At 42.3% G+C, this 20,976-nt stretch overlaps 1 protein-coding gene across 2 annotated transcripts in view; it reads left to right on the top strand.

Annotated features, from left to right (window-relative positions):
• The window catches only part of LOC126474070 (CDK2-associated and cullin domain-containing protein 1-like), a 55,049-nt gene that overhangs the window by 20,495 nt on the left and 13,578 nt on the right, over positions 1-20,976 (top strand). The window contains exon 6 of one of the 2 annotated variants that reach the window (XR_007586568.1): positions 20,147-20,484. The exons of the other annotated variant lie outside the window; for it this stretch is intronic. The gene's annotated coding sequence lies outside the window, so the exon portion shown is untranslated. The remainder of the gene's footprint in view (positions 1-20,146; positions 20,485-20,976) is intronic. 2 annotated transcript variants of the gene reach the window in all.

Below are 20,976 nucleotides of genomic sequence, written 5' to 3'. Positions count from 1 at the left end.
TTGAAGAGGCATAAAATGGATCACAAAGGCTCAGTCGTGTGTAAAGTAGGTAGCAGCTTTCACTTTCTTGGTAGAATACTAGGAAATCCAGTCTACAAAGGAGAAGGCTTACACATTATTTACACATTCATTGATCTTTAGAAGGCTTTTGACTGTGTCAGATGGGACAAACTGATGGAAATTGTAAGGAAACATGGAGTTGACTGGAGGGATTAGACAGCTAATTAGAAATTTATATTTGAACCAGAGAGCAAGAGTATGAATAGGAGGTGTGATGAGTGAAGAAATTGAACTGGGAAGAGGTGTAAGACAAGGTTGTTGTTTATCACCAACACTGTTCAATATCTATCTGGAGCAAATTATTAATGAAAGTTTTGATGGAAGGAGAGGAGTTTGTATAGGGGGTCTGAGAGTAGAGTGTATAAGATTTGCGGACAACATGGTTGTGATAGCAAATAGTGAAAGAGAGATGAAACAAATGTTATATGATCTAAACACAAAATTAGAAAAATATGGAATGAAGATTAACAAGAAGAAAACAAAAAGCATGGTAATTGGAGGAAAGGGTAGAAAATGCAGTAGGAAAATAGGGGGAGAGAAAATAGAGGAAGTGAATAACTTCAATTACTTGGGAAGTCTAATAATGGATGATATTTATTGATCAACAGAAATTAGGAAAAAGAATTGCAATGGCAAAAGAAGGAATCAAGAGGAAACCGAAATTACTTTGTGGATCACTAAACAAAGATCTGAAGAAAAGACTTGCCAAGTGTTACATCTGGAGTGTTGCACTGTATGGTATGGAGACCTGGACATTGAGGAAGGAAGATGAAAGAAGATTGGAGGCACTAGAGATGTGGATATGGAGAAGAATGGAAAAAGTGAAATGAGGTGACAGAGTAAGGAATGAAGAAGTGTTAAGAAGAGTTGGAGAAGAAAGAAACATGCTGAAAGTCATTAGAAAGAGAAAATGGAACTGGATTGGACATTGTTTGAGAAAGGACTGTTTATTGAGGGAAGGAGTAGAAGGAACGGTGGAGGGAAAAAGGGGAAGAGAAAAAAGAAGATATTAAGTGCTGAACAGTATCCAAAGAGACAAGTATTCAGAAATGAAAAGACTGGCTTAACCCATGACAAGACCTGCTGTAAGACGGAATACCTACTACTACTACTACTACTACTACTACTACACATTACTTGTGTGACCCATCGTAGAATGTTGCTCAAGTATTTAGGATCCATTCCAGATAGGACTGATAGGGGTTATTGAACATATGTAGAAAAGAGCAACACAAATAGTCACAGGTTTGCTTAATATGTGGAAGAGTGTCACAGAGATGTTGAAGGAACTAAACTGGCAGTCTCTTGAAGATACATGTAAACTATCCCAAGAATGCTACTTACAATGTTTCAAGAACCAGCTGTGAATGATAACTCTAGGAATATAAAACAACCCCCTACATACTGCTCCCATTGGAATTGTAGGAATTGTGAGGACTAGATCAGACTAATTACAGCATTTATAGAGGCATTTAAACATTCATTCTTCCACACTCCATATGTGAATGGTATGGGTAAAAGCCCTGGTAACTGACAATGGGATGTACACTCTGCCATGCACTTCACAGTGGTTTGCAGAGTACGGATGTAGTTGTAGAAATACCCTAACAAAGACAGATATCCAAGATGTATTTAAAAAATGGCAGAAATGTCGGGATCCTAGTATTTACTTTGAAGGTGATGACATGAGAATATGGTGTCTGTAAGACATTGTAATTTTAATTAACATAATTACTTTTGGATATCATCTCATAATTTTGAACTGTTATCACAAGTAGCACATGTTACACTTGCCACTAGTCAGTATTCATTGTATGGTCTGGCTTTCATCAAACTGATACTAGACTAATATGTGTGTGTTTGGCAGAGAAGGATGCAACTTGGGTTTGCAAAGATTATAATTTCTCTCTCTCTCTCTCTCTCTCTCTCTCTCTATCTCTCTCTCTCTCTTTGGGTGGTGGGGGGGGGGGGGGGCAGCTGTCCTGATATAGGCATGTTTGTGCTCCATAGCACAGTGGGTTGTGTGGCAAGTGGTATTTTGTCTCAAGGTCCTACCTAAATCATGAAGCAAAAAACAAAAACTTGATCTTACAATGAGTAGCAATAATGGAAATTCCTGGACGGAGCAGTATGTAAAATAAGGGAAAGGCAATCACTCACCTGTAGCAGATTGATGCATGCAGTGCAAAAACACAACAGAAAACAGCATTTACACTAGCTTTGCAGCAGTAACCCTTTTTCTAGCAACAGCACACACATTTACATATGCACCCATGCAGACAACCAAACACACTTTCTCGTGGCCATAGCAAGATGAGATGTACTGTAGCCACAGGAGTGTGCATTTAGGTGTCCGTATGGTTGTATGTGTGCACTATTGATAGAAAAGCAGCTACTGCTCAAAAGCTAGTGGTTGCCATTACTTTATTTTACATATTGACCTTATAATTAATTTAATAGTGTCATAAAATGGTTGTACAGATACTAACTTATGATACACATAAGAAACATTTTACTACCACTTAATTCTTAGGGTACCAACACAAAAGTTAGTGATGTTGGTGTATTGCTGCTTATAGTGTGGAGATGGTTTCACTGACACCCCCTAATCTCTTTGTGCCCCTACAGCTTATTCCATCTGTTGTTCCCTCCAGCGCCAAGCTTACTATTCATTAGTATGAGAACAGTGCTATGATTCGTAATTGGTCTGTTGAGAATGCTACCTTCGAGGTCTTGAGAGAGTCCATAGGAATGACAGCACCACCGACCATAAACTGCTGATTAGCTGTACCCCCTCTTCACAGCAAATTGGTCCCTGCCATCATGGGGCTCTTCTTCTTAACCTTTCCCTAACTAACCCTCTTTGTTCCCCAAGGAAGGAACTGATAGTCCTGAAAACTGGGATGGTGTTTTCACTTTTAAATTTGTCTGTTGGCAGGATTGGAATTTCACCTCCTGAAGGTACATTTAGCTGCTAAACAATGTTAGAATACATTCATACTGAATATAGCAACAAGTCTCAGATAGAAAAGATTTATTGTGGGAGTTTCTGTGGTTTAGGCACATGGTACCCCTTTTACATAAATAAAGCAAATTAGTGGTTACATGCAAAATATTAGCAGTACGGCTCTGTCTGATTGACAAGACGTAAGTAGTGTGTGTACCACAGAATAGAGCATTGACAGTAAGATGGAGTATGTGTGAACCAGACCTTCAATACCAGTAACCAGTGCGCCTCATATTTGTGTACTGCTCCTTCATGTGCACTGATTTGGAAGGAAAAGAGAAGGCAACACATTACTATACATTTAATGCCACTTAAAGGACTGAAGCAAAGATTGGTTACCGAGATATTTATGTTTGACCTTTCTCTAACCATTACATTAAATTATTCATGGAATAATGAGGGAAAAATCATTCATTACGATAACGAAAGAGTTCCTTATATAGTATCCAAAGGATTGAAGACTTCTCAAGGTTTCAATTTATGATTCTTGTGAGCATGTGTGTAGTACTGTTACCCAGCAACTGCGTAACACACCACACTTTGTGAAATCTATATTTTTTGATGATATTTTATGAATTTTGGATCCCTTTAACTGGTCCACATGCATTGTGTTTAAAATTGTTGACTTTTGTAAAAGTTGCAAAGCACTCACTGAAGGTGATGAGCTATGAGTCAATTTATTGTTTCAACAACATGTAGTGGTTTCAAAGGGCTTATATAGTTGTTCAAAATGGTGATACACCTTATCAGAAATTGATTGTGATGGTTTATTTTTATGCTCTTGGCTCATTAAACAACTCCTGTCAAAAATTGTATTTGGTTTTGTACTTTGTCAGTGCATTATACAGTAATTACATTCATTCATGTGTAAGTAACCAACTGTCTACTATAATTAATTGGCTATTATTATCTTTATTACATTAAGATAGGCTGTTGTAACATCCCCACTCTATAGTAGCAGTGGTGTTACATTACTATTCCTTTTCTCTCCAACTCCATTTCTCGAATATTCTTCCTATCAGTCAGCCATTGTTAGAAGATATATTTAGTTAGTTAATTTAGTCCACATTTAATTCAAAGTCATGGGTTATGAGACAGAAAATGAAGGCTATAATTGACAGCACATAATTACATATCAGATACGAATTATTTATAGTTGCAGTTCTTCTACCTTCAAAAAACTTCAATGACATATTGAGTGAGAAAACTTCTGTATGCTGTAACTCATAATAAATTGCTTCACACTGCAGTGTGTTACATTGATGTTGGTGAGCGACCCTCTGGTGGAGGCAGTGGGTTGGTACAGAAGATATAGGCAGGTAGTGTTGACAAATAATTTACTGACTTCTAGGTTGGACAGGCGTAGATACAGTGTCCACAGAAGAGAGGCTGCAGTGGGGTCGCCAACCCAGATTGGGCAAGCAGGCAGAGCGGCACCAGTTTCGTCATTTTATTCAGTACATCATGCGACCTCAGTGATGGAAGGCAGTGGCTGAGTGTTGGACCTGGGACCAGTGATTCAGCAGGCACTGGCTGCCCCCTGTGGCTGGAGATAAGATGACATTTGCTCAGCACCTAACCCATCCAGAATGCAACTGGACACTACAGGAGGTCCTGACGAGATGATGGATGGATGTTGGCAGAAGCAAACACACAGCAGACACACATTCGAAATTCAGCTGTATCAACATTCTCAACTAGTCCAGACAGGCAGCTTTCATACACACCCTAGTAGCACTTGTTGCAGCTGGGGTAACATATGTGGACCATCAAAATATCTCAAAATGCCAGTCATTACCCCAGTGCCCAGTTTGTGATTGCAGAGCCTCCGCATGGCACAAGTGCTGAACTCAGGGGTGTCTGCAAGTGACTTGATTCCGGCAGCAGACCCCACTTGTGACTACGTCACTACACTCATCTTCCTGGAGTAATCTAGCCCACTGAATGTTTGTGTAGCTAAAGTGTGGCTGCATGAAGGAGCTGTTTCTACTGTTCATATTTTGCAGGACACTAGTTCGGAGTAAAAGTTCCAAGTTAGCTACTGTATGTATGTACTCTTTGTTCCATTATTTATATTTATGCTGTTTTCGCTGTTTCACCTTCTCGGACTCAGACACTCTGTGTTTCGTCTCTCTGCATCGTCCCACTTCAGTTCAATGATACTTGAGTCATTTCTTTGCTTATGTTGATGTTCCCAGTACAGGCTTGCGGGCCAAAGAGTGGTAAGGGTCGGCTTTGGGCTACCCTACACTTAAGGCAAAAATAAGCAACCATTAAGATGATGAATGTAACCAAAGTGGTTCTTCCAATTGTGATAAGCTTTTGCTGATGCTTAATATGATACTTGTTTACACAGAAGGAGCTGGCAGTAAACAAAATAGCATTTCAGTGGACTCTCCAAACTTATACAACCATGTGCTACTCGGTAGCTGCAGCTTCACATTAACAGAGTTCATTTCAGTTACTTGGTAAGGCCTATGGTATCATACAACAAACTTCTTAGTCTTCCCTTTTGATACATGGGCATTAGTCAGTAAAACCCACTGTCTGATGTTATACTTGGGTAGCTTGGGTTTTCTTTTCGGTGCACCCTCTTTTCACTCCAAAGCCTTTGAATTCATCTTGTAAAACTGGTGCCATGTACCCTTCACTCTCGTAGAAAATTTCCACTCCACATGAGTATAAATCTTTTCCAGGGCTCATTTTACACTACTCAAAAGGGAATGACATCTTTTGCCCAAAAAAAAAAAAATCTTGTGTGATGATAACCCCACTCTGTCGTGTACCTTCGAATTATAGGTTGCTACCACATACAGTAGTAGAGCAGCCCAGTCACTATGGTAACTATTTACATAATGTACCCTCTCTATTCTCCCACCGGCTTGCTGATGTAGTGCGCTAATCTGCAGCTTCTTTTTTTGTAAAAGCCAACACAACTGCTTCATCAGATTGGGCATAAATTTAGTGCCCCAATCTGTTATGATCATCTCTGGAATCTCAGAATTTAAAGTCCAGTGGTTAACCATTGCATGAACAATTATTTCCCGTTATTGGTTCATTACCACAATCATGGACAGAAATCATGAAAAGTGAGACCGAGCGAGGTGGCGCAGTGGTTAGCACACTGGACTCGCACTCGGGAGGACGACGGTTCAATCCCGTCTCCAGCCATCCTGATTTAGGTTTTCCGTGATTTCCCTAAATCGTTTCAGGCAAAAGCCGGGATGGTTCCTTTGAAAGGCCGATTTCCTTCCCCATCCTTCCCTAATCTGAGCTTGCGCTCCGTCTCTAATGACCTCGTTGTCGACGGGACGTTAAAACACACTAACCGTGAAGAGTGATCGATTATAGTCTGCGCACATAAATTTCCTGCCGGTATGTGTCAGCCTTTACAATGGCGTCTGTTGTTGACTAAATTCAGCTCTCTGCATCCATGCTGTACTGTTTTTGATGTACTGTAACACATCTTGTTTCTGGGTTTTTCTCCAAAAAATTCTCTGCAACGCTTCATTCTGTAGCTTATCAGTCTCCATACTCTGCTAAGATAGGGTCATGGGCTTGCCTTAACATTTCATTTTGTAAACATGTTTGTATGGTTATACACCCTTGTTTGTTTGTATAATACTTCATCGTTAGCCTTGAACTGAGATTGCTTCACAGATTGTTGACATTTCCAGTCAGCAGCCTGAGTCTTTTGCCACTTGTCCATGGCTATAATAATATGATCTACGACGCATATCTTGCGACACAACCCATCTGCATTACTCTGGTTCTTCCCCGGACGATCTATGACCTCAAAATCAAACTTGCTCAATTATAAAAACCACTGTGGCAAGCATATAGATGGATCCTTAAGGCCCAAAAGCAGTTTCAGTGCTGCGTGATCTGTTGTAACTTTAAGATGCCAACCATATGGAAATAAGTAACTGCATCTCTTTTTCAGTAATTGGGTAGTTTTTCTCAGTCTTATTTAGCTGTTGAGAAGCAATGGGTATCAGGAGCTCTGCCCTGTCAATTTCCTGACTAAGGATGCACCCCAAGGCATGGTTGCTCGAATCACATTGTAATATAAATTCTTTCTCATAATCCAGGAATGTGAGAATGGGTCCAGGGGTCAGCAAATCTTTGAATCATACTGGGGCTTCTTGGCACTTCAGAGTCTGTAGAAACTTCACCTGCTTCTTCAGCAAATGTGTCAGGAATCTTGCTAGTTTGGCATAAATTTTCTGTAATAATTAGTTAAGTCTAGGTAGGACTGTAACTCTTTTACTGCTGTAGGTGTTTGGAATTCCAACAGTTTGCACAAGCTGTGGGTTGGTTCACACTCCATCCCAGACGATTATATGGCCCATGTAGCAAACTTCTTTTAGCACAAAATACCACTTTACTTAACTAGATGTTATTCATAACTGACTAAAGACGTAATGTCATTGTACCACATGTTCCTCGATGTCCTTAGAAAACAATATATCTTTCAGGAACACAGAGCACTGTTTCAGTTTCAGACCACGTAGTACTCTGTACAGCAGGCACTGGAATGTTGCCGGCACATTCTTCAATCTGAATGGCATTCGCTGTTACTAGGGATCATAAGTGCTATCTTGGGTCGATCCTTTGGGGCTATCTCTGTCTGATATGGTACCCCTGTGCAACATTATGGTTGTAAAGTAATGGCACTACCCAAGGTTATCTAGTGTTTCCCTGAATTAAGGTGTGGGATACGTGTCTTCAGTTGTCTACTGATATAAATACCTGTAATTACAACAAAATATGTAAGCCTTACTCCTGTCTGGGCCCTTTTTAGGTACAATTACTGTTGTTGCTATGGACTGGCGCTCTCTTCTATAATCCCATCCTGGAGCTGTTGGTCAATAAATTCCTCTGCCACTGGTTGTAAATGTTGTGGAATTCGGTATGGTTTTCTATACTCTGGTGGTTCATTCCTAGTGGGAATCCTATGTTGCAGTAGCAGTGTAACTGGCAATGGCCCAGGAAGGTTAAACAATCCACATATTCTTCTAATAATCTTTCCATCTTCTTCCTGTCATGTTCTTCCAAGTGCGATATATTTTCCTGCAGTGCAGGTAAGATAACAGCTGTCTCAGCTTCAAATATTTTTTGCTGAAGTCTGTATCTAACACTTCCTTTTCCAAAGCCTCCATGTTAGCTATCAGTGCACCTCATGATAGCTCCACTTTTAGTGAACTGAAATTGTCCATGCTGATGGGCTCTACCCAACTGCCATCAACATCTTGTATGTAGGATAACTTCAGCAAATAATAAACTGTGCCTTACCAGTTTTTCATTTTCCGTCAAGGGCTCTACTACACACAGAACATTAACTGCCGTGTCCTCTCCTACATCCAACTAGACTATCTTTTCTTTACTTCTCAGTATTATATCCCACGAGTCTAGCCTAATAACACAGTTTAGCCGACCTCCTCTGTGCCTGGTGTATGCTGTGCATTTGCTCATTTCTTGCAGCAGTAGAACCAAGATGGAACAACACCCAATCAGCTCCATTGTACACTGTTGTAGGTCAACTTTGACATAATGTCCAGTCAGAAAATCTAGCTAAAGTATGATGTTGTTGCTTAAGTGTATGCTAGGGAGAATTTCCACAGTAGCCCAGAAGTCTTCCTCGCCCCCCCCCCCCCTCCCCCTGCCCTCCTCCCACACTCAGAATCCTATTGCTGCTGCACTGAGCGAACAAATAATACCCTCACCATACAACATGCACTGAGGTGGGTTCAAATTCTTTACCTTAAGTACACCCTGACTGACTGTGGATACATGTGATCACATATCCAGCAAAAATTTGCACACTCTTCTGCCTACAAAGCCGGTTAGACAACAGTCCACCACTGCTTCCACACAGGAATGCCTCGTGCTAACATTCACTGGTAACTTCACGCAGTGGCTGCAGTGTTACCTCCTTCATTTAAAGCTTGGGTGTGAAATCTATCCTGCAACCCTCACCCTTGTGTTAGAGTATCTCAGAATTGGCAAAATGTTCAGAGTATCCAACCTGTCTGCAATTCTGTAAATTGCAACTTCTTACAGTAGTGTTGGATGTAACCTAGCTGACCACATCTATCACACACTGTCTCCGTATTAACAGCCACTTTCCTCTCACTATACTTTGTCACTTCATCAATCTCTGCTAATGCTGCTACAGCCATTGCAGCCTTGTTTGATGTTTGAGGGAGCTCTTTGCTCTGCCTCCAGCAGAACTGCCTTACTGGTGGTGTTATCTTTTGTCAGTTCATATGTATTAATGTTTATCTGCCTTATGCGATCTATGAAGCTCTCCACAGGTTCTTGTTGTATCTGAGTTGTCACACTAAGTTGTTCTTGATAATATCTAAAAGTGTTCTTTCTTCTATAATATTGCACTAGTCCATCCTGCAAATTCTGGAAGGATCGGGCATTTCACAACTCTTTGTGACACATCACATATAAGCAAAAGTCAGTGGATGCTCCATTGTTCAAAACTGAGATTTCTTTTGTTACAAATCAAGCTTGCCACCATGTGTGACCTTTTGAAACGGTTTTGTCAAAAGTGGATATTTGCATCTATTACAGGGTGTCAAAAGCTATTAGCTTTTGCAAAACTGTGTTTGTTGTTTGCCAGTTAAAGCAAAAGTCAATAAATGCAATCTGTGCTTTGCTTCTGACAGACCTTGTGGGAGAATAACAATGTAGGACAATGATAATTTGGGAGAGCTTTCTGCAAAAAGAGAACATAAACTGTAGGCAAGCACTTGCTGCCAGAACCAACAATAGAAGTAAGTAAGTGTTCTGCACAGTAACATTAACTCCTGGTTTTAACTCAGTTCGAGCTAGCTTTTTCAGGAAGTAGGAACATCAAGAAAGAAACAAGAAAGGATAATACTTTTTTGATACAGTCCAGAATAAGCGGAAAGAATGGCCAGGCAGTTCCTATATGTGCTGAAACATTTCAGGCAATATCAGGAGCACCCAAGCAAAAGGAACAATGTTTGTTAGTAATTAATTCTTTTTCTCCAAACACATGTTGCACAAACTTCATGCAAAAGTGTTCTGTGAAATAATGAAATATGAAAATCCAAATGTGCATAAGGTATGTTTTATATACTGTACAACAAAATCAGCCAATACAGAGTTCTCCATGGTTAAAGTAGCCTGTTCAACAGAGGTTTGTCTATACAGTTGACGTGGTATGATTTATTCCTGAGCATAGGCAAAGGAAATGATTGCTTTTTATCCTTAGCTTAAAACAGAAGGACCAAAAAGGTGCAACCAAGCAGCCTCTGCTCTGTTGGATTTTCTCAGAGACATTGAGGCTTCCCAACCAGAAAATCATCCAAGTGAATATTCATTTATTTTGTGACTCCTGTACCCATCAAAATAAAAAGTACAGTAATTATGTTCACATTAATGGCCTTCATGGAATAAAGCAGAAAATGTAATAAGCTGGTACATTATTTCCCTTTTCGTGGCCACAGCTATATTCATGACAATGTGTTTGGTACAGTGGGTAAAGACTACTGGAAAAAGTAAGATATTCTCCCACTGACTGAATACTATAAAGGGCTGGATCAACATGACACTGCCAAGATACTAAATGAAGGTTGGGAAGCAAAGGATCTCAAGTTCAGTGCACTAATAGCCCTACAATCTGAGATGCCTTTCAAAATAACTGCTCAGTGAGTGATGGCTTATGAAAAAGTCTAATAAGGAGGTATTGTTGTCAGTATCGGATACTTACAATGGAAATCCTGTAGAGATTGAGGTATGGAAATCCAGAAAGTGCAGCCAGGATGCCAGGAAAGCAGTCACCTTGGGGGAATAAAACATGACCAACAAGGATAAGAAAAAGTATATTTTATAATGCATTGTAATGTACCAGAAGAAAGCCTTTCCAAAAATCTAATATTTGCCAGAGAAACATGTTGGTCATTTTTTAACCCTCCTGTCATCAAATTATTACTGCCTCTTCACTGCATATGAACTATGCAAAGCCACATTGTTTTCCTCTTCAACCCGTATTTGCTCTGCTATGAGGTGCTATCCAAAATTTTTGGGACTGGTGCTGCCACTTGTTGAAAACCTTACCTTTGGACTAATGGTCACCATCACCCTCTAAGTACGAGGGTCACTCCAAAAGAAATGCACACTATTTTTGTAAAAATACAGTTTTCATTCTCCATGTGTGAAAGTTTTACAGTGTGTAGATACATCCTTCCCACTTGTTTTCAAACTTAGTTCAATCAGTTCCCTTGAGTGGTGCCATCACAGCATGTCTTAAAGATGGCTGCTACACTTCACGTTCGTTTGAAGTAACGTGCTGTCATAGAATTCCTGTGCTGTGAAAACGAGACTGTGGGAAACATCTGCAAGATGTTGAAAAAGGTGTGTGGAGATGCTACTGTTGATCACAGTACAGTTAGTCAGTGGGCAAGCAGGTTACGTGATGAAAGCGGGCACGGCAATATTGAGGATTGTCCGCGCAGATCATGTACTGCAGAGAGTTAACGAATTGGTGATTGCTGACAGATGCATCACAGTGAACGAATTGTCATGTTACATTGGGATAGGGGAAGGAAGTGTATGCAGAATACTGAAAGTGTTGGCATTAAAAAAGGTTTGTGCCAGCTGGGTTCCCAGGATGTTGACAGCGGCTCACAAAGAAACAAGAAAAACGGTATGCAGTGAACTTTTGTAACAGTACGAGAATGGTGGAGATGAATTTCTTGGAAGAATGGTGACAGGTGATGAAACATGGCTCCATCATTTTCACCAGAGACGAATGGGCAATCAATGGAGTGGCATCATGCAAATTCACCCAAGAAAAAAAAATTCAAAACCACACGTTAGTTATGGCCACGGTGTTTTTCAATTCCGAAGGACTCTTGCTCGTGGACATCATGCCAAGTAGAACCACCATAAATTCTGATGCATATGTGATGACACTGAAGAAACTTCAAGCTTGACTGTGTCGTGTTCGACCACATAGGCAAAAGCAGAATGTTTTGCTGTTGCACGATAATGCACGGCCACATGTCAGTCAAAACGCCATGGAAACGATCACAAAACTCAGATGGACAACACTGAAACACCCGCTTTACAGTGCTGACCTGGCTCCATGTGACTATCATCTATTTGGGAAACTGAAAAGACCCTCTTCATGGAACAAGGTTTGAAGATGATGACTCCCTTGTGCACGCTGCCAAACAGTGGCTTCGCGTGTATATACTGGTCCCAGCATATGTGCCACTGGTCAAACGTTTTCTGCAAGTCCTGTTCTTTGAGGGTGTTTATCAGCACCAGCGATGCTTCTTGAATTCTCTCTAGAGTGTCAAAAAACCGACGGCCTTTCAACTTGAGTTTCAGTTTTGGGACTAGCACGAAGTCACAAGGTGCCAAATCTGGTGTGTACGGTGGGTGGGGTACAACCGCCATCACTCCCTCCCCCCCCCTCCCCCCCCTCCCCCCCCCCCCCCCCCCACACACACACAAAAGAAAGGTCCTGGTGAGCAAGGACATGTGACAGGGCATGTTGTCATGATGCAGCAGCCAGTTCCCTTGACGTCAAAGTTCGGCACATCGTCGCCGCACGTTTTCAAGGAGCCGTCTCAAAAAGTTGCAGTTCTACATGGTATTCACTGTTTGGTCGGGTGGGATGAATTCTTTGTGTACAATTCCCTTGTTATCAAAGAAAATGATGATCATACTTTTCACTTTGCTCTCCACCTGTCTCTCTCTTTTGGGTCTTGGAGAGCCCGGGCTCTTCCACTGGGATGATTGTTGCTTTGTCTCTGGGTCATAACCCTAAATCCAGCTCTCGTCGCTGGTGATAACCTATGACAAGAAGGTTGGATCATCAGATGCGGTCTGATGAAGGTCTATGCACACTTCAACACACTGTGCCTTCTGATCGGCAATAAAGATCCTTGGCACAAATTTTGTGGTGATACAATGCATGCCCAATTCATCAGTCAACATTCGTTGACATGTCCCATAATCAATACCCACTTCATCTGCAAGGTCTTGAATGGTTCGATGTCGATCTGCACAAACCAGTTGTTGAAGTTTGGCACCGGGCCTTCCAGTGTGAGCATCATCTTCAGCGTCTGTACGGCCAGCCCTGAACTGAGCATGCCACTCAAACACACGCGTACGGCTCATGCTCTGTCCCCCAAACACTTGTTGAATCATTGAAAGGGTCTCCGGAGCACTTTTCCCGAGATTCGCACAGAATTTGATACACACGCACTGTTCTGTTCGTGGATCAATCGTAAAATCACCACACACCAAACACAGAGTATTGCAGAAATCGCTGTGGACACGCAACATGTCCTCCCAGCTGAATGCCACTCCGCACACTGACTCATCAGATATGCAGCACTCGCCACCTAGTGGTACAAAGATCTACTACTCCTGCTTTCCAGATGGCAGGACCAGCCCCAAAAAATTTTGGATTCCAACTCGTATATCTGCATGGTCTGCTCCCACTCGAAATATGTGAGCTGCTAAAATTCACATATCATCAGAGGTAGCCCCGCTTTCCCAATTCAGACATGGTTGACTCGTATCAATTACACAAAAAACAACAAATGACTTGTGGACAAAATACAACAATGAAGAGGACCCTTAAATATACTACTAACATGAAACTTCATACTGTAACATAATCATTTTGGCTGCATGGATGGTCATGCTTACTCTTCACATGCTTCACAACAAAAAGCCATACTTCTTGCCTACAACATGATACATTGCCTGTTCCAAATGGAGCATACACATTTCTTGCAATTTTCAGAACAGCACCTTAGTTCACTTTCCGCTCCCTGAATGGATATATACAACTAAACATCTGGCAAAAAAATCTACTGCATGTTGATGCAGCGAGTTATCAATGCCAACAGAGAGGCAGCAGCAACCATTTGTAACACCAAAATATAGGGCTTGAGACATGCCCCTATGGTGGTGGGTAAATTAGGCTGCTTGTTGTCAGAATGAAGTAAATTAGCCCACCAGGATGTGGGCTGCAGTGGTGATGGTGCCTGGAGTCGAGCAGCAGACCGTCAGTAAAACCTACCTGGTTAAGAAAATGTTTTGTTTATGACAGTTACAGAGGCAGATTCATAGCTGGAGAGGAAGTCTGTGGCCTCTGAGATGTAGTTGGCCATTGCCACTGGAGCATGCCGGTGTCAACAGTTGTCCACCAGGAAGGAGACACATTCTGGTGTCATTGTAGCTGGTGGCGCATCATTGACAACAGAAGGCAGCCCTGGATGCTTGGCTGCTCCCATAGCATACAACACACCAGATCAGGCAGAGCTAAACTCTGGCTTCCGGTATGGCTGAAGACAAAAGCGTGCGCCCACATTTGGGCACCCTGGACAGTAACAATGTAGGCCCACATGGGCCAGTAGACAGCCCCGGTGTAGCTGAGCAGCTAGATGGTCAGGCTCAAACCCACTGCTCGCTGCTGTGAATCATTTTATTTGAAAGGAATTACAAGATTACACTACTAACTGTTGCAGAACAGAAGTGATGAGTGTCACCTATGTCACACAGGGATTGCCGGAAAAAAGTTCCTGTAAAATATTGATAAAAAGTGAAATTCGTTTCTTGTTGTGGTTGCTCATCAGTGTTACCAGGAGACGTTATGTTGAAGTCGTGTTGGGGTTCATCAGTTGCGTGTGCTGTCTGCCTAACACAGTTAAGACTTCAAAGTCAAAATGCTATACAAGTGAGTGCAATGCTTATTGTAAATTAAGTAAACAAATTAAAAATAATCTCTGAAGTGTGGGTACCTGTATTGCAGTGGAGGTACCAGCACAGTGGGACAACAAATTAGATGTGCAAATAACTGACTTTTTTTTTTAGTCAAGGGTCATCTGGTCAGGATTGGGAGGGTACCTCATACCTAATGAGGAACATGCTTTTTAAGCATTACAGGCTTTTGTAATCTGCACAACACGCAGATGCAAAGTAACTGAGTGCAAGACTCACAAAATAAGATGATTAATCAAGCAATCAAAGCTGCACAGCAAATCCTGCAAATTGTAAGCTGCTCAAATAATGGACACTGCTAACTGCAAAATGCAAAACTTACTTATAACTCAGCAAATGTGCACCACAACACACAAGTCATCACCGAATACAAATGGTAGAGATGGTAAGAGAAAAGCTGTTGCCATCACAAGAGGCCCAGACGGCTTCCCCATGGCAAGTCCTGAAGCAGAGTCTGCTCTCCATGCAGCTCTCGACTTTATAAAAAATTCAATCTTGAGGGGCAGACCTCCAGCCACTGCCACAGTGACCAGCGAGAATTTTGCTTTCTTTTCCGGAATACAGGGGAACCCAGTACAAGTTTCTCATTCTTGGCTCACTGAAAGCATTTTAATATGTAGAAGGTTGGTAATGATTCCTACCCAAGTTCCACTCGATCAAGCCCTTCACACCAAAACACAGTGCTGGACAAGATACACATGGTTGCATAACCAGATTTCGGAGGAAAGGCAACAAGCTTTCTCACGCTCTGCTAGCAGCACTGTTTTGTCTTATTCTGTGATCTGTGTACAGAAAAGTGAATTCATAATGCATTGCTGTTCTCTGGGGGCTTGTCAGCAACTGCCTCCTTCCACCGTGCATTTGTGAGGGATCTCCTGAGGTTAAACCAGACCAGTTCATACTCCCACTTCCCATCAGGACAAACTGAAACCTTTCTCCAGCGCTAGCAAGCCTTGTGCCTTCCTCAAATATAGCAATATGTGACTGCAATGTCACAAACATAAATGATTAAAGGAAGACTAAAGAAAGTGTGAGTGAACAACAAGAGACAAGAAAAACTACAGATGAGTTACACAAAGTGGCGGCAATCAGTGTAATAAATACACTCCTGGAAATTGAAATAAGAACACCGTGAATTCATTGTCCCAGGAAGGGGAAACTTTATTGACACATTCCTGGGGTCAGATACATCACATGATCACACTGACAGAACCACAGGCACATAGACACAGGCAACAGAGCATGCACAATGTCGGCACTAGTACAGTGTATATCCACCTTTCGCAGCAATGCAGGCTGCTATTCTCCCATGGAGACGATCGTAGAGATCCTGGATGTAGTCCTGTGGAACAGCTTGCCATGCCATTTCCACCTGGCGCCTCAGTTGGACCAGCGTTCGTGCAGGACGTGCAGACCGTGTGAGACGACGCTTCATCCAGTCCCAAACTTGCTCAATGGGGGACAGATCCGGAGATCTTGCTGGCCAGGGTAGTTGACTTACACCTTCTAGAGCACGTTGGGTGGCACGGGATACATGCGGACGTGCACTGTCCTGTTGGAACAGCAAGTTCCCTTGCCGGTCTAGGAATGGTAGAACGATGGGTTCGATGACGGTTTGGATGTACCGTGCACTATTCAGTGTCCCCTCGACGATCACCAGTGGTGTACGGCCAGTGTAGGAGATCGCTCCCCACACCATGATGCCGGGTGTTGGCCCTGTGTGCCTCGGTCGTATGCAGTCCTGATTGTGGCGCTCACCTGCACGGCGCCAAACACGCATACGACCATCATTGGCACCAAGGCAGAAGCGACTCTCATCGCTGAAGGCGACACGTCTCCACATTCGTCCCTCCATTCACGCCTGTCGCGACACCATTGGAGGTGGGCTGCACGATGTTGGGGCGTGAGCGGAAGACGGCCTAACGGTGTGCGGGACCGTAGCCCAGCTTCATGGAGACGGTTGCGAATGGTCCTCGCCGATACCCCAGGAGCAACAGTGTCCCTAATTTGCTGGGAAGTGGCGGTGCGGTCCCCTACGGCACTGCGTAGGATCCTACGGTCTTGGCGTGCATCCGTGCGTTGCTGCGGTCCGGTCCCAGGTCGACGGGCACGCGCACCTTCCGCCGACCACTGGCGACAACATCGATGTACTGTGGAGACCTCACGCCCCACGTGTTGAGCAATTCGGCGGTACGTCCACCCGGCCTCCCGCATGCCCACTATACGCCCTCGCTCAAAGTCCGTCAACTGCACATACGGTTCACGTCCACGCTGTCGCGGCATGCTACCAGTGTTAAAGACTGCGATGGAGCTCCGTATGCCACGGCAAACTGGCTGACACTGACGGCGGCGGTGCACAAATGCTGCGCAGCTAGCGCCATTCGACGGCCAACACCGCGGTTCCTGGTGTGTCCGCTGTGCCGTGCGTGTGATCATTGCTTGTACAGCCCTCTCGCAGTGTCCGGAGCAAGTATGGTGGGTCTGACACACCGGTGTCAATGTGTTCTTTTTTCCATTTCCAGGAGTGTAGTACAAGGCAGGAGGAGACATACCGAAAAAAGTTTCAGAAAGTATATAGTAGAATTATGAAACACATGAAACTGGTGTAATATTTTACAGTATTTATTATTTTACAAAATTATTCAGCTGTTATGCCATTGTGAAGTACTTGTTGATAGTGCAATAACCAAAAACTGGTTTCCTGAATAATAAATATTGTAGAGTATTACACCAGTGACATGTGTTTTTTCATTCGTAATGTATGAAACGCTCTACAAAGGACCGACTTTTGCGTAATAGAATTTGAAAATTTTGAATAGGTAAGAAACTATGTGATAATTGGTTCCGATGTTTGATACATTTTAAAATTGGTGGGGATCATATCATCATCTCTAACATTCAGAGTAGGTTAAGCACATGCTGTGGACTTCTCCTTGCATTACAGTCTTTGACTTAGAGTATCAGTGTTGCTCCTGCATGATTTCCAATACGTTATCACAGCAGTCTTTTGTTCTTCCTAGGAACCCATCAAAGAACTTATTTTTCCCTTCTGCCATCACTTCACCTGGCATCCATGTCCTAGTCATGTACATTTCATTTTCGTTACTGTCATAATCATACCTTCCCCTCCAATTTTTCATCCGGTCCTATTATTTATTTTGATGTCTCTCTATCAAGCATTTCTCAATTGCATGATCTTAAGCTTTTGCAGGGAATCAGCTGTTTGTATTGCACTCAGGTCCCCAGCCAGGTGCAGTTATGTACATAATACGAATATAATAGAGGGAAACATTCCACGTGGGAAAAATATATCTAAAAACAAAGATGATGTGACTTACCGAACGAAAGCGGTGGCAGTTCGATAGACACACAAACTAACACAAACATACACACAAAATTCAAGCTTTCGCAACAAACTTTTGCCTCATCAGGAAAGAGGGAAAGACGAAAGGATGTGGATTTTAAGGGAGAGGGTAAGGAGTCATTCCAATCCCGGGAGTGGAAAGACTTACCTTGGGGGAAAAAAGGTGGGGTATACACTCGCGCGCGCGCGCACACACACACATATCCATCCACACATATACAGACACAAATATGTCTGCTTGTGTCTGTATATGTGTGGATGTGTGTATGTTTGTGTTAGTTTGTGTGTCTATCGACCTGCCACCACTTTCGTTCGGTAAGTCACATCATCTTTGTTTTTAGTTATATGTACATAATATGATATTTGAAAGCACACCTGGCCGCCATCTTCAGGTGACACATGTAGAACGAGCATCTCCACTACACCGTGCCTCCTTTATACTTTTATTACTCTCGACACCTTCCCTCTCTGTCCGGTTGCATCCTGCGTCAGATGGCGAGGCTGGGGGATGTGACCACCGAATACTGGATGCAAACTCCTGTCCCTCAGTGCTTCTGCCACACCAGTCATGCGCAGAAGTCACTTTCGGCCAGTGTGCCTTCATTTGGCTGAGCTCTGGATCACATGCTTTACTGAGAGAGAATCTGTTGCCCACACATATTTCAATAGCCTCCTTTAGAACACAGCCCCAAAAAGACTGTCTGTCTTACCCTTCTGTTTGTTCATATTATATTGACCAGTTTATGGAACCTCGACCAGTTTATGGAACCTCGCGTCATGCATCCTGTGGACCAGTACTGGAGGCATGGAGATACAAATCAGTGTCGGTGGCTTTCCTGCACACAGTGACCCACAGTGCCATCTGCTTTGTGAACAAAACCAGCAGAATCTTGGCGCATTGTAACATTAAAAGCATTTCCAGTCCACCTCCAGAAATGCATGCACTACTAGGTGCGGTGAAAGTTGACTTGGAGTTCCATGAACTGGGTGTCTGCTGTATGCCATTCATTGGGCAGACAGTCCAAGAAAGGTGCAAGGAAGCCAGGACACATTGAATATAAAAAAAAAATATATCTGTGATTCCATAACATGGCACAGCCACATGGTTCTCAGTTAAAAATGAACAAACAGAAGTAATAAGACAGACCTCCTCCCTTTTGGGACTATGTTTTAAAGGAATAGTAAAATACCGGTGCCCAATGGCTTGATCAAGAGAGACAGTGGCTTCATTTCACTCTCAGTAAAGTGTGACGCCCAGCATTCAGCCAGCTTAAGTCCCAATGTCAACCAAGAGTAACTTTCGTGCCCAATGGTGGCAGCAATAGCACTAATAAATCGGAGTTGACACGCAGCATTTGGCTGTCGCAACCCTCTGCTACCCACCCGACACTATGTCCCTTTTGGGACTATGTTCTAAAGTAATATTAAAATACCAGTGCCCAATGGCTTGATCAAGAGAGACAGTGGCTTCATTTCACTCTCAGTAAAGTGTGACGCCCAGCATTCAGCCAGCTTAAGTCCCAATGTCAACCAAGAGTGACTTTCGTGCCCAATGGTGGCAGCAATAGCACTAATAAATCAGAGTTGACACGCAGCATTTGGCTGTCGCAACCCTCTGCTACCCACCCGACACTATGTGGGACCAAGTAGCGAGGGAAAGAGTGAGGGATGATAAGAGTGTAAAGGAGGTACGATGTAGTGAAGCCACTCACTCTACAGTATCAACTAAAGATGATGCTGAGGTATGCTGTCGAAACATTGTGTTGTGTGAATGACTCCACCCGGCTGAACACACAATAGTAGTAGAAACATATCTCAATTGTTTATTGGAATTCTCATTTTTTGAATGATTATCCTCTTGGAAAGCCCATGTCTCACCAGCATAAGTAAAAACTTGTATTACATACAGTATTTGTAATTTTTTGTTTCAGACTGATTGGAACCTTGGGTTTGAAAACTGTAGTTAATCAAAACCATTCCAGGCCAATTTCATTCTACTGTTGTCATTTATCCACATGTCTTCAGCTGCTCTAGTTACAAATTTGAAGATAGAATGGAGCTTCAAATTTTAGCATGGAGTTAAAGGAAGCACTACAGCCAGTATGAAATCATCAGAATCAATTAGGAAATACTTTCCCCGTCTGCTCAATTACAGTGCCTGAATACTTAATTATAATTACTGGCTACAAAATCTAAGCAAACAAAGGGATTGCTAGTAACTCATTGGAGCATGTGAATATTGGAAAACACAGTATACAATAACATTGAGGTATGTTTGCCACTCCGGACAAAATACTTAACACTTCGAGGTCAAGCCACTTAGAAAAATTTCAGGCCCATAAAACCAGCCTTTTATGCCATTATTTGAAATATTACCGGCATATGCATTTGATATATCTTAAAGGGTAATGCACACTAATAAAGACCAAACTTGCTGTTTATATGTCGCATTTGTTTTAGTTCTGTGATTGATTACAAATTTTACATTAATGATGACAAAATGTAATTGACTCAGTTGTTATGAAATGGCAGAAGTCCGGAAACAATATTTTAAGAAATTTGTAGAAAACTATTTTCATCCTTAAATTACAAAATTTATGAAGTCCTAGGAATCTTCCTCCACTGATGTGCCACATTACATCTACATCCTCAAATCATCAGGTTTTATTCTCATTGTCTTCCAGTTTATTTTATTTTATCTCAGACTCGTGAGCTTTTCAAACTAAATTAAAATAAATAATAGGACAACAATAACATCTTG

The sequence above is a fragment of the Schistocerca serialis genome, chromosome 4 (genome assembly GCF_023864345.2).
Source record: "Schistocerca serialis cubense isolate TAMUIC-IGC-003099 chromosome 4, iqSchSeri2.2, whole genome shotgun sequence".
NCBI classification, from domain to species: domain Eukaryota; kingdom Metazoa; phylum Arthropoda; class Insecta; order Orthoptera; family Acrididae; genus Schistocerca; species Schistocerca serialis.
Note: the sequence above shows the minus strand (reverse complement) of the source record. Positions and strands in the feature narration are given on the sequence as shown.